The 14,792-nt window shown below is 42.0% G+C and overlaps 1 protein-coding gene across 1 annotated transcript in view; it reads right to left on the reverse strand.

Moving 5' to 3' along the window:
- RAB14 (RAB14, member RAS oncogene family) overlaps nucleotides 1–14,792 on the reverse strand; it is a 34,566-nt gene that overhangs the window by 18,569 nt on the left and 1,205 nt on the right. The window lies entirely within an intron of this gene.

The raw sequence follows: 14,792 nt of genomic DNA on the forward strand, positions 1-14,792 counted from the left end.
CATAGGATTGTAGAGCTGGAAGGTACCCTGAGGATCATCTAGTCCAGTCCCCTGCAGTGCAGGAATATGCAGCAATGTAGGAATATGCAGCTGTCCCATATGGGGATCGAACCTGCAACCTTGGTGTTATCAGCGCCACACTCTAACCAACTGAGCCATCCAGGCTATATTATGCCTGGATATGATGGAGGGCAACAGAGCAGGCAAGGGGCAAAGAATGGAGCAGCAGAGCTCAGGGGAACTGGGGAAAAAGCTCATGGGAGTGTCAACGGACAGAAGGATTGGGAGTGCAGTTCAGAAGGTCCCATGTTCAATCTCTGACAGCATCTCCACTTAAAACTGGGGTTGCCAACCTGGTGCCCATGAAGACCTTTGTTGGGGGCTCCAGGCTTGGAGCTTTCATTTTTTTAAAAAAAGCACCTAACCCACTTAGAAAGTTATAAAACAAAATGAGCAGGCATCCTTCTAATAAATTTCTGTGAAATGAGCCAGCCTGGCTGTTCCCGCTTGTCAGTGATTTTAGCCAATGAGTGAAATCAGAGAAGGCTGGTGAAGAACAGGAATTATCCAGCCCAGGGACAGTGGGAGTTTAAGTTTATAGTGCATCCTATCTCCCCATCTTCAATGTATTCAAAAATCCTATCTTATAATGAGCAAGGAAATAGTAGTCCATAGAGAGCTCAAACAGTGATATTTTAAAGCTTACAGCATTTCTTCCACCAGATTCCTTGCAGAAGTTACCATATTCACCAACACCTTTATTTCAAAAAGCTACTTCAGCTTTGTTAACTCGTTCTTCCTCCAGCACACAATGTCATGAGAGCTTTTCCCACAGTGAACACACCCAGATACTGCAGACTTTCCAACTGTACCTACCTGCCAGGCCTCCTGGTAAAACAGTAGCAGAGCAGACCAGGAAGAGAACTCAGAAAACCTAAGGGGTGAACTGATGAAAGCATGGATTATATTTTCAAGGCTCAATTCCACTATTTTTACTACCAACTTTCCCTGTGAGAAGTATTCTGAAAGACTTTCATTCAAGACCGTGAAACTGAAACCATGCTTGAGCATCAAGAGCATTTACCCAATACTTAATAAAGGACTTAATAAAGGCTGCACAAGTTAGTGACTAATTGCTATGACTATGACAAATGCAAAGTGTTTAGAATTAAGGCTAGGATAGGACAGCCAGATTCCAAACCTCTGGAAGAACAGATGTTTTTCAAGGTGCCTTTTGCCTAGAAAAAGTGCAAACCTTTCAATGCAAGTCTATCCTGCAATGCAACCTACCTATATATACTGCAAGGATTCATTCAGGTCTCCTGCTGCCTCTCTGTCTCTGAAAAGCCACCCAGAGCTTGCAAGTGCAGGCTGTATCCAGACAGTTTTCCGACATGAAAGGGATCCCAAGGTTCATCTTGTCCAACCTCCTGCAATGCAGGAATTTTGCCCAGTTGCCCCTGCCTAGGCTTGAACCACCAACCTTCTGGTTAACAGCCAGAAACAGGGCAGAAACTTTTTTTGCTTAAACTGCTCTAAAGAACCATGCCCATTGATACTATGGTGCACAATCTTTTACCTTTCAAATGCTTCAATATTAGTAGCCATTAGCAGTTCCTTAACATGTTAAAAACAATTTTGAATGTTTAGATACTTGCCATCTCAAAGCGGCCAAGTCAGGGATGAGGAACCTCAGGTCCACCCCCATTGTTCTGCACGGACACTGAGGTCCAGCGCCGAGGGCCTTTTGGCGGGTCCCTCACTGCGATAAGCAAAGTTACAGGGAACCAGGCAGAGGGCCTTCTTGGTAGTGGCGCCTGCCCTGTGGAACACCCTCCCATCAGATGTCAAACAAATAAACAATTATCTGACTTTCAGAAGACATCGGAAGGCAGCCCTGTTTACGGAAGCTTTTAATATTTGATAAATTATTGTATTTTAATATTTTAATATTTTGCTGGAAGTCGCCCAGTGTGGTTGGGGAAACCCAGCCAGATGGGCAGGGTATAAATAACAATGTTGTTGTTGTTGTTGTTGTTGTTGTTGTTGTTGTTAAATGCAGTCCTCTAGTCATGTCCAACAGGTAGATTGTGATCTACTGGTAGATCACTGGACGTCTGTGGTAGATCACTGGCTCCCCCCAAAGAAGCTGAACAACTGTGGCTCCCCTTAAAAAAGCTCAAAATTTTACCTCCTCCCTGAAAAAACTCATCAACTTTGACCCAACCCAAAAAATGGGGTAGATCACTGCCAGTTTTTAACTCTGTGAGTAGATCGCAGTCTCTTGGGAGTTGGCCACCCCTGGATCTAGTCTCTCTACCTGGCCACACTCCCTCCCAGCCACACCCCCTTTCCCAAGACAACATCCCTCACCGCTCCCTGTTTGCTGCACTCTCCTTGAGTATTTTTGCCCCGATGGAGTGTGTCCCTGAACTCTGATCCAGGCCTTTTCCTTGCCTGAATGAAGGATAGAGAGGGAGTGACAATGTGAACTAGCCTTCTGTACAAAAGTAAAATTTACATTTGTTGCTCTGCCCACCTCTACCTCTGGCCCCACCCGCCACTGACATTTGGCCTCTGGAAAGTTGCCCAGAAGGGAATGTGGACCTTTGGCTGAAATGCATATAAAATATACTATCTATTGTATACAAAGTAAGTCAGTTTTTGTATAATGTTGAATTAACAAAACATTGCCCCAGGGCTAGGATTACCATACTGAACACTAGGTTAAGGTTGTTTGAAAACAAGACCAAGTCCACTAAGTATTTAAACTGTAGTGGGTGCTTTGTATGCAAATAGCTACACTCCACTCTTGGGCCAACTGAGCTACCCTCAAATATACAATCCCATTTTATGACAACATAAAATGAAATACCTATTTTAGAACATAAGCAAATCTGCCACCTTAATAAGGCACTTCAGAGATTTAGGATCAGATAAGCCTGCTAAAGAATATGTTGACACCAGGGATTAGATGCTGACCAGCTATGCAGAGTGCCCAAGGGAGTTTAAGTGCTGTGCCACACACACACAAAAAGTATTTAGCTTAGCAGAAATAGTCCAATTTGCATATATCTATTTTATGCTACTGCTACTATTTCACAGGGAAGAACAAATAACAATGCTTGGTCATAAGCTCATCTCCCCTGTAAGGGGGGGGGGGGTCAAAGGTAGAACTAGTACTATACTACATTCTGTGTCCAACAGAAGGCAAGAGTCTTCCTCTGGACCACTGGTAACCTTGTTCTGGCCCAGCTTTCTGACACTGATAGGATGGTCAAGCTAGGCACTTTTTAGAAAGAATCTTTATTTATTTTTTTAAAAAAAGGCAAAACTGAGATGACATGGATGCACATTTCTCCAGTACACTCAGTGCAGACTCCACGCAGCAAAATTCCATTCCTCTTTTTTGCACTAATTACTGCTTCTCCACTTCTGCTGGGACTGGATGGCTGATCCAACATTTAGGCTACATTTCCTAGCATATTCTTTTCTGCAGAGGATCTTGAGGTGCCTAATCACCCTCCACATACCACTTTCTGCATTCTCTGAGGATTCCTTACAACTATTATTCCCCTATCCCTCCAAGAGAGTAAGAGACAGCCTTGCCTAAGGCCACCTGCTGAGTTTATGGCTGGTCTGGGAACTTCCTATCTTCTATCTCATGCACTCAAGCCATGGTGCTACATCAGCCCAGGGAAATAGGAACTCAGAACAAATTAATATCTACCACACATTATGCTCCCATACACACAGCTCATTTTTTCCCAGTCCCTTCACATAACATTCATTTTTAGAAATTAAGAGAGTAAAGTATGGGTAACGGAAGTAAGAAAGCTGACCAGAACATCTCCAGTTTGCTGCCCTTCCCCCTTCCCTACTTCTGGTTTCTAGATCCCCATGTTTTATTCAGTTTCTCTCTGCTGGAGAGCACTAGCTCCAAGTGAAACTCAGTTTGATACCTGCAGCAGAAACAATAGCTGTGTTCAAACCTGAAAACAGGATTTTGAATTAGACCCGAATGAATTCCATAAAGAGGGCTTCTTACAATCCTACTGTGAAGCACAATTGTGTTCAGCTTAAAGAGCATTTAGAAATCCTTGGAGAAAAGGGTGCTTTAAAAAAATACACTAAACTTGGGCTCTTATTTCTGAATCACTTTTGAGTCTGCAAATATTCTGCTTGTATTCTGTCCCAAACTCCCCCAGAATAGTTCAGTCGTGTTTCTACTATTGCTCTTCCATAGTCTACATCTCCAGGTCTATGCTTCACTTCAATGCTAGTGATTACATGCTAGTAATACTTGGTTCATCCACTACCAAGAATAGCAGGAGCTGTTATGAGAGGAATGATGTCTGAATGATGTGGTGCACTTTTCAGCAATATCTAGTAGATCAGGGTGATGTATTGATACATTGCTTGAAACCGGCTTGAAGTTAAAATCACAAGAGCAATTTCAGAATTTCCAACCAGGCAAAGTATCAACCCTCCAACCCTCCCTTTGCAGCCCTGCCACCAGCCTCGGGAGTGGCGCTTTCCTGCCAGCCAGCCCCTTCATTTATTTCTCTGGCTGTATGAATGGTAGCAAGCTGCCTACTCCCTCCATTCCTTCTCATGCCATGCAGAATGGTGGCTTCCAGTAGCCACCACTTGTACAGCAAGAGGATATTGTCAGGGCAAGCCACAGCTAGCAGTTCCAGGGAGGCTGGCGGCTTCACACTGCCATGGCATGTGGTGCCTCAGCTGATGTGCACTGCCTTAGGCAGTACCACCCACCTGCCCTTGCCAGGAAGAAGATGATGCACACAGTGATGCTAATTATCTCCATGACCAGCAACTGCCTTCTTCCTCCCCACCTCCTTTCCAACATCATAATATACCACCATATCACAAAGTTTAGCGGGCGATCTATTACAATGTTGGAAAGCAGGTATCGTCCAGCTCTCGTATTTAGTTTAAATGCTACACTAAACATGATTTTATGAGCAGCCAATAGCACTTTTGACTTTTCTTTAGACAAATCCTCTCCCAATCTATCCCATGAAACCAACAGCACCGACTGCCTGAGAAAGAACAATGCTTATCACGGGCTTCTGCTTTCATCCCTATGCTCATCACAGCCTTCACCAACCAGACACCATTCAGACATTTTGAACTACAACTCCCATCAGCTCCAGCCAGCACATACTAGGTGGGTTTGATGTAAGCTGGCCAGTGCCAGGCTGGCTTATCAGCGCCACTCATCTACTCAGAAATAATTAAGGCCTCCATCAGAGCAGCCACCACCACCAGGTCTGAAACAGAATAAGCTACTTACAAATAGTCAAAATGAATGGGTAGGATTTTTGCCAACATGGAAGCAATGCTTAATATAGCCCTATATTCTACATAAGAGTGTTGCTACATGCTAGTGGAGCACAGGACAATGGTAATTAGGGTTACCTCAATGTTGTGATTTTACCATCTCTGCTGTAGTTTCCCCTCAAAGAAAGGAAATTTAGTATGTAGCACTTGGGCAGCTAGTTTCAAGGCTCATGTTGCCACGGAGACCATAAGGGCAGTGTTAGAAACTGGGATAGGAAAGCTAGGTGTCATGGGACTCCTGAGACCTATGTTGTGGGCACGAAAACAAAATGTCCATGCACCTTTTTTCTTTTCTTTTTGCTGCCATGATACCAGACCAGGTGATTTGCTCAGCAGTGTGGCAGAGAGAGAGAGAGACAGACAGACAGACAGACAGACAGAGAGAGACTGATCAAATCAGGTGGTCTGTGGAGTAGTGTGGAAATCAATGAGGTGCAACAGGGAATTTTAGGCACAGAGATCACCTCTGGAACTCCATGCCACAGGGGAGCACAAGACTAACTGAGCTTAGGCAGGGAGCAGACAGCCTCCAAGGGGAAGGCAGCTCCCAACCAACAAAGCTCACAACAGATGCTGAGCCAGAGCAGCACCCTTAATTCTGCCCCCCAAATGTTACTCTGTTGCCTCCCCACAGCTCAAATATGAGGTTAGAGGGACCACTGAACAAGGCTTTAAAGATTTCAACCCATTTGCCCCCAACCCTTTAACTCCTGCATAAATGTTAGATGGCCTTTGGCCAGATCCAGCCGTGATTTTCTTAGTTTTTTACTGAAAGGGGCCAGCGAAAATGTAATTAATGTAAAGGAAACATAGGGAGCTGCCTGAGTTCATACCACAGATCAATCAATCAATCAATCAATCAATCCCAGTATCGTCTGCATAGGCTGGCAGCAGCTCTCCAGGGTTTCAGGAAGGGGACCTTCCCTGCCCCCACCTGGAAACGCCACTGGGGATTGAACCTTGGACCTTTTGCATGCAAAGCAGATGCTCTGCTGCTGAACCAAAGCAGCAGCAAGAAGAAGAACCACTATGCATTCTAGATTCAGAGTGGGGGCCCATTAACCCAGCAGCATCAAGGCCTAGAAAAGGGGCTTCTTTCTCTCTCTCTCTCTCTCTCTCTCTCACACACACACACACACACACACACACACACACACACTAGTCAATATCACATGATTGCAGGCTCAAAAGCAGCTGCCACCCCAGTAGCTCCCCACAGAAATCAAGTTGATCACCCCATAGAAAACTCTGATTATGGGAAGAGGGGGAACATGGAGGATAATCTGAAATCTAAGTGGGGGGGGGGGAGCTCTCAAAATGCAACCCATCACTCCTCAGCTATGATGTACTCAGCATTAAATGCCACACCTGCCCACCCCCAACGTTCTCCTATAGAGACAGCAGTAGGCTGTGTATGCTAAAAAGACTCTTTTTGGGGTGGGGCAGGGGAGAAGAGAATACAGTGGTACCTCAGGTTACGGACGCTTCAGGTTACAGACTCTGCTAACCCATAAATAGTACCTCAGGTTAAGAACTTTGCTTCAGGATGAGAACATTTTTATTGGGGGAGGTAAGGGTACAATTTGGGTGGAAGAAGCCACCAAAGTCTTCACTCTCACCTAAACATGCCATCCCTTTCATCCCCCCCCCCAATAAAAAATTAGCCACAACTGTGAGTGGAAGGGGAAACCCAGGCAAACTTCAATTGTCGCTAATGTTACCATGGGGAGCACATTCATGTGAGCTACAGCACTAAAAGATCTATGAGTAAGTTAAATAAGCTCTCCCCCTCCCAGTATAATGTATTGCTGAAATAAGTTTACAATTTTCCAAGGAGAATGCAGTATCTCCTTTGCTGCAAACTGTCAAGGAAAAAAGAATGAAGTAGCAGTGTTAGAAAGCTAGGAGCTAAATGGCACCTTAAACCTAGGTTATGGGCACACCAATGGAATGTCTAGACATACTTTTTATAACAAGAATACAAAGCTGAAAATGAATGAACTGCAGCTAAAATCTTATATTCATTTTTCATATGGTCTAGTCCTCATTTGAAGGCTGCAAAAAACAAAGCCATGCTTCCCCTGCCAGCCCACCTAATATTCTTAAGAGGGTCTCTTTTCCAGTCTTCAGAGTGGCTGGAAGTGGGAAGGCAGAAAAAGGTCCTCCTTATTCTCGGAGTTTTGAATGCTGGAAGCAGGTACCAGCAATCATTTAAAATGGGATACCCTCTCATAGACATAATACTAGAATGTACAACTGCTGGATCACTTACATTGGTACATTGGTTCTCAAACTTAATCCGTTCCGGAAGTCCGTTCCAAAAACAAGGCGTACTTTCCCATAGAAAGTAATGCAAAATGGATTAATCCGTTCCAGACTCTTAAAAACAACCCCTAAAACAGCAATTTAACATGAATTTTACAATCTAACGAGACTGCTGATCCATAAAATGAAAGCAATAATCAATATATTGTATTATAAAATAAATAAGGCTGTATTACAGATGATAAAAATTAAAATTAACTTTTTTCCTTACCTACACTGATGATAGTCATTGTTTGGATGAGGAGCTTTTATTCATTTTGACAGTCACATAATCAATTAATCAGTAGCTGAACTGGGTTCCACACAGTCACAAAAACAAATTAACCAAAAAGCCTCAGAAACAAAAATGCAAAATAAATAGCAAAAACAAACCAAACGTAATCCGTTCCAGAAGTCTGTTCAACTTCCGAAATGTTCGAAAACCAAGGCACACTTCTGAGTGGTGCAGGCGCCCCGGAAACAATAGCCGACAGCCGCATCGGACATTCAACTTCCGGAAAACATTTAAAAACCAGAACACTTACTTCCGGGTTTTTGGTGTTTGGGAACCAAGGCATTTGAGAACCAAGGTACCACTATATAGCTATGATAAACCAGCAACTTCAAAGTTTGCTCTTATGTCATCCTCAATTTCTACTCAGACATTTCCACAAGAGCAAACTTCAGCTATTAAGCACAAGATCCTGTTCCATCACCTGATTTGAATTCATCAATTTTGCACTGAAGAGCATGCGCACTATACCACAGCGAAGTCAGTGTTTTATTGTTACACATGACAGCCTGCTGTATTTATGAATGACACCAACTGAGGCTAGTCCGTATTGGGAGTATCATATGACACTTGGTTTTGTTAACTTTTTGCAGCAGTCACTCACAAGACAAATAAACACCAACTCTGAAGATTATCAGAATATCTTGGTAGAGGAAAAATCTTCAAAAGCATCTTCTGTTCCATACATACACCTTTTTACTTCTGAGTTGCATTCATAAGCACTAAATCAGGAGCTCCCAAACTTGTTTCCCCCATGGACCTCTTGAATATGGCCAAGTGTATTAGCAGACCATTTAATGATTTTTTATGTACATTGTAACAATTTTAATGTGTTGTGCTAGATGCTGTATAATTTTCAATTTTTTTTGTTGATTTTTATTTCTTATATCGCATTTTATTGTATGACAACTGAAATTCCGCAGAATTTAAATTGTAACACAAAAAATACAATATAAGAAATAACAGAAGCAATAAAAATAAAATTGAAAATCACTATGAACATTCACAGACCACCTGAATGAAGCTCATAAGCCACAATTTGGGAACATCAGCATTAATTGATCTTAGGGCCTCTATTCTGTTTCATACATAAGATTGTCTTTTAAACATTAGTACAAAGCAATCCTAGATAGTGGTCATCCTTTAATTACCAACATTAACACTATTCCTCTTCAGAGGAGCCACCCTCAGTTAATAGGCTAAATCAATACTTTTGTTTCCAGGTCAGTCATTAACAAATACTGCTAAACAAAGCAAATACTGACTGAATGTGTTAACAAAGGCCTCAAACATGTCCAATTTTTGATCCCAGTTAACACTACTGGGGATTCTTACCTTACCAAATAGGACTGAAACTCACTGAATTCAAGGGGATTTTACTATGACCACAGCCTAACAATGTGCAGAAACTGTAGTTGTGACAGTGGTACCTCTGGTTGCGAACGGGATCCGTTCTGGAGGCCCATTCGCAACCTGAAAAGAGCGCAACCTGAATCGCCGTATCTGCGCAGGTATGTGGTGCGATTTGGCGCTTGTGCGCATGCGGCAAAACCCAGAAGTAACCCTTTCCGGTACTTCCGGGTTGCCACGGGACATAACCTGAAAGAATGTAACATGAAGGAAACGTAACATGAGGTACTGTACTGTACTGAGGAATTTTGGGGAGCATATCCATGACATAAGGTGATTTTTAACTATTACCTGGTGCTGTACCCTTATGGCTGCTAATAAATACACAATGTCATTTTTTATTGGCTACTTTAGGTTGTCAGGATATAACTATTATTGCAACAGGAACAAGCTTAGGTTCCTGCACTTCCCCCTCTAGCACAGCTACAATGAATAATCTGGAAGCTTTCACTTCCATTTTATTTTAATTAAGCGCAGCTTAGCATTTGTCTCCCAAATGCAACCAGCTTAACTATGATTTATAACAAGCCAACACCAAAACGTTCTTTATGAAACTCGCTTGTAGTTCCAACAAATCACAGTTAAGATTAACCACTGTTTAGAGTTTGGACTCTAAACTGTGGTTAATCAAAAACGTAAGTGAAAGCTCCTCCCTCCAGCTGCAGCAAGAACGCACAAACCCTTTCACTGTTTACCATGAAATCCAAATGAAGTCATTAACTCCTGGAGAAGAGAACATAAGACAGGTAAACTGCAGCCCTTCAGGACTTTGTAGGATTGCAACTCCTACTATCTTTGACAAGTGGTTGAAAGGAGCTGTATATATTCTAAATATATATGATACACAAATCAGAGCTGTTGAAGGAAAGTGAATTAAGATTCCCACAGCATGCAAGAATGTTTTGACTGACTTACACCTCAGGAAAGAATACATTCATCTGTTGCATTCTGTTTGGCATAAGATTCTGGCAACATGTGCACACATCACAGACACTGTTCTCTTTGAGACTGTAAAACCTGTGTCCGCATTAAACTACCTTGGCAGAGGAGAGGAGAGGATCATAAGTTAGATGGAGGAGGAGATTCCTTTTGTAGAAACTAGCATGTTGGGAGAAAAGCTGGGTTCATCCTGACATTTTTCACTGGGAAAGGGGGAGAGAATAAGTGCACGTGAAGGAGCATTCCAGCATATGAACCTTCAACCTGTGTGATGGAAGTGGCACAGGACGATACATACTTTTACATTAAACTGCAGCTTAGGGTGTGGCCAATGTGTAACTTCAGAAATTTCAAGCAGCAAGTATTACTTGAAATAATGTTCTCCTGTACAGTGGTACCTCGCGTTAAGAACTTAATTTGTTCTGGGGGTCTGTTCTTAACCTGAAGCACTTTAGCTAATGGGGCCTCTTGCTGCCACCGCGCTGTTGCTGCGCGATTTCTGTTCTCCTCCAGAAGCTAAGTTCTTAATTCGAGGAACTATTTCTGAGTTAGCGAAGTCTGTAACCTGAAGCGTATGTAACCTGAAGCGTATGTAACCCGAGGTACCACTGTACTCTTAAATCAACTTGCAGCTCTATTCTTATTCAAGTCCTACCAAGCCCAATGCAGCGTTCGAAACTCCCATTGTTCCAGGTGCATTTTGCGACGAGACTTTCATGAACACGAGCAGTTTCTGAGTTCTGGGTGCAGTACTGCGTCTAAGATTTCAGATTAAAATTGCCACTGTTACTCAGAAGTAAATCCCTACCAAGTTCAATGGGGCTTCCTCCCAAGTAAAACATTTAATTTGAAATATACTAGTCAGTTAGTTATGATGGTTTAAGTAGTGAATGTTAAAGTGTTATCTATCTCAGACTCTTAACAGTGATGCTTAAAATCAGAACACATTTTGGAGTGGGATCATTGAAGGACCCTTAAGTCTTAGGTTTGCGAACTGGACACTCAAGGTGGATGTCTCTGCCATCAGTTATATAGGCATTTAATATGCTTTAATTGTGGTGCCAAGAAGAAGAAGAAAAAGAAGAAGAGTTTGGATTTGATATCCCGCTTTATCACAACCCGAAGGAGTCTCAAAGTGGCTAACATTCTCCTTTCCCTTCCTCCCCGCAACAAACACTCTGTGAGGTAAGTGGGTCTGAGAGACTTCAAAGAAGTGTGACTAGCCCAAGGTCACCCAGCAGCTGCATGTGGAGGAGCAGAGAGGCAATCCCGGTTCCCCAGATTACGAGTCCATCGCTCTTAACCACTACACCACACTGGCTCTTCATATAAGATATATTTATATGAAGGAAAGGGGGTACAGAGAGAATCCAGGGTTTGTCTGCAGAGTGGAAGGAAAGGAGGACCTTTTCTGCTTCCCCACTTCTAGCCACTCATTCATTTTTAGCTTTGTATTCTTGTTATAAAAAAAGTATGCCTAGACATTCTGTTGTTGCGCCCATAATCTAGGTTTAAGGTGCCATTTAGCTCCTAGCTTTCATATCTCAGTTTCTAACACTGGCTCAATGTAATTTATTCCCAATTGTGCTTAAAAAAGCAGTTTTAGATAAGAACTCTGTATAAAAGCATGGCCGTTGCATAAGTATGCCTGTAGTAACAGCACCACTGTCCTTTTAGAAAGTTTATGATCCAAATAAATGTTATGAATGTTAAATGTTATGCATCCACAACACATACATCAGTATAGGGGAAAATATGAACTCTCTAGCACTGGCCACGTTTGTACATAATGCTAAGCCATGGTTCACTAAAGCCTTAGCTAATAACACGAAAGCTCATACCAAGTACTAACTTAGTTGGTCTTTAAGGTGCTACTGGAAGGAATTTTTTTATTTTGTTTTGACTAATAACACAAGTTAGCCATGAGTTGTCCCACAGATGATTGAACAAACCATGGCTTACTACTGCTCTTACCTCATGCCTTTAGCTAGGTGAGCATCTAGTGTGGAATGGGCAAAAAAATCCTGCTGTTCACACTTAACACCAGGTTTGTAAGCCAATAAATAAAGGCTTCAAATTCTAGTTAATTGGCAGTCCATTGCTAAGCCATGGTTTAATAAATCAGAGTTTAATAAACTATGGCTTAGTGCTGTGTGAAAATCAAGACGCTCATTACCAACTAAACTAAAATACATGTAGTCACTTCCATTTCTAAGCACAGACATAAAGATGGAGGCACAGCAATTGAATCTGACAAGGTTTCCCCAAAATGCAGAGTTTAAGGCAGATATCCCATGGAAAGGCAGATACAGGAGGAAGCTATTCTCACACATACACGCAGTCACACTCCAGGATGCACACACATCTAGGATGCACAGATGACAATTCTCGTTTGATTCTTTTTCGTGTCCGTTGAAGTTCCTGAAACTAACTCAAAGGATTTCACATAAGCATGAGTTCTTAGAATCTGAGTTCAATGAGATTTCTTTTGAGTATTTCATTAGAAAGCAGCCATTTCAGTGGAAGGAGAAAAAAACTGCATGTAAGCAGGGTAAATGTGGATGCCTTAGCAACCATAAATCAAACTTGTTGGCGAGTTCCCTTCTATGAAGCTTTCTAAAAGACCCTGCTGATAGAGTGAAAAATATATTCCAGGATTTCCCCTTGCAACATTAAACTCTCTTTCTAACTATACAAAGCCATAAAGCAAAACTTTGCTCTCTCTAATATGAAATAATAATTCCTTTTCATTATTAGCAATCGACTGCCATGTCAATTTCAACTTAAAGTGTACATATTAAAGGCTTACTTACATTCATCCTGAATGCTCATAGGAAAAAGTGAGTGTATAAACAAGCAAAGCCTATCCCTCATTAAGGATCTACTGTTTACATACAGTATGAGAGAGGGAGGAATGCACCCAGTTCATCCTAAACATTAAGAAACAGAAGCACTTAATCTGCTATTTCTCTTACTGAGGAAGTACTACTACAGTTAGTTATATAGTAAGGATTGCACAACCTAAACTGTGAAAATTAGAGCGCTAGTAAATGATGCACATACTGCCACTTGGTACCCTTTTAAGTTCAGATCCAAATTTTACAGTTCAATTCTATGCAAATCTATTCCAATTAAGTTCATTTGGGCTTACTCCCAGGTGAGTGGGTATAGGGCTGCAGCCCAACTACGCTATCTCAGACATTTTCTATTTGTTATTCAAGCCACAGATAAAATGCACATTCTTCACTGTGTTGTATGCCAGCATAATACAACTAGCACATAATGAGCACTTTTACAGAGCTATAAATTGTGTGCATGTGTGCATGGACACACACGCTGTCTAGATAACAAACAAGGGAAATTTGCACAATGTTCCCCTGCATAATAGATTCCCAGTGCATATAACTGTACAAATGTGCAAATTAAAGGCACACAAGCTTTTCTCATTATCACAGAGACTATCACCATGTATTAAAACATCATGCATGAAACACACACGCATTCACATAGAGTGCTATGTCTGCAATGCCTGTCTTACGCATTTGCATAACAGGCCTTTCCACAATGCCTTTTCAAGCAGACTGGTCATAAATGGTGATGTGCCTCAGACACACCCTGACACTTACAGGTGCATATAACAAAATTGTTATAGAAATAAGCACCTATCATTAATCTGCATACAAATCAGATACACATCTATTGGATTTGTGTCATATTATCCCCTTAGACTTAGAGATGGGCTGACCTCAAGACCCACATAAAGAGTTCAAATAAGAAGAAGTTTGCCATATATGGGTGAACAACCTTTTTTTCTGTCAAGGGCTCAGAAGTAATCAAAAGAGCCTGTACACTGGCAACTGGTAAACCCAGAGCCAAAATGGGCCACATCAAAAAGAAAAGATTGGTGGAGGTACCCCTTTCTCTCTCTCTTTCTGCCACCCACTTTCCCTATTTTTTTCCTCCTTGCCCCCTGCAAGAAATTAGGCCTATATAAGCTACACGCAAACATATTCCACCCTCTAGCAGGGCAGTTACACTTAACAATACACCTAGATTCCATGGGAATAAAGACCACCCACCAATACACCCAGAGTGAGCACCACATTCCCTAGTAGCAGCATTGTTCACTCTACAAGGCACTTATCAATATTTGAGACACAGGGCTCAACAACTTAGAATCTGTTGACGAGAACCTGCTCATTTTCCCACAGTCTGTGTAGTGCAAGAAGCAAATACCACACAGAGGAGCATCTATTAAAGCCAGGAGTAGTCATGTTAGGCTGCAACCCTTACTTTTTTTCACGGGGATGTGGGGAGACAAGGCTCATCGAGCCCAGTGGGATATGCATCTTCAATACTTACAAAGGCTGATGTGGAGAAAATGGATAAAAGAGGAAGTCTTTCTCCCTCTCTCATAAAATACTAGAACTTAAGTATTGGGAAAGCCCAGACAGAGCAGAACAAAATCATTTCTTCACACAGC

Source organism: Podarcis cretensis (assembly GCF_951804945.1).
Source record: "Podarcis cretensis genome assembly, chromosome: Z".
Taxonomy (NCBI): Eukaryota; Metazoa; Chordata; class Lepidosauria; order Squamata; family Lacertidae; genus Podarcis; species Podarcis cretensis.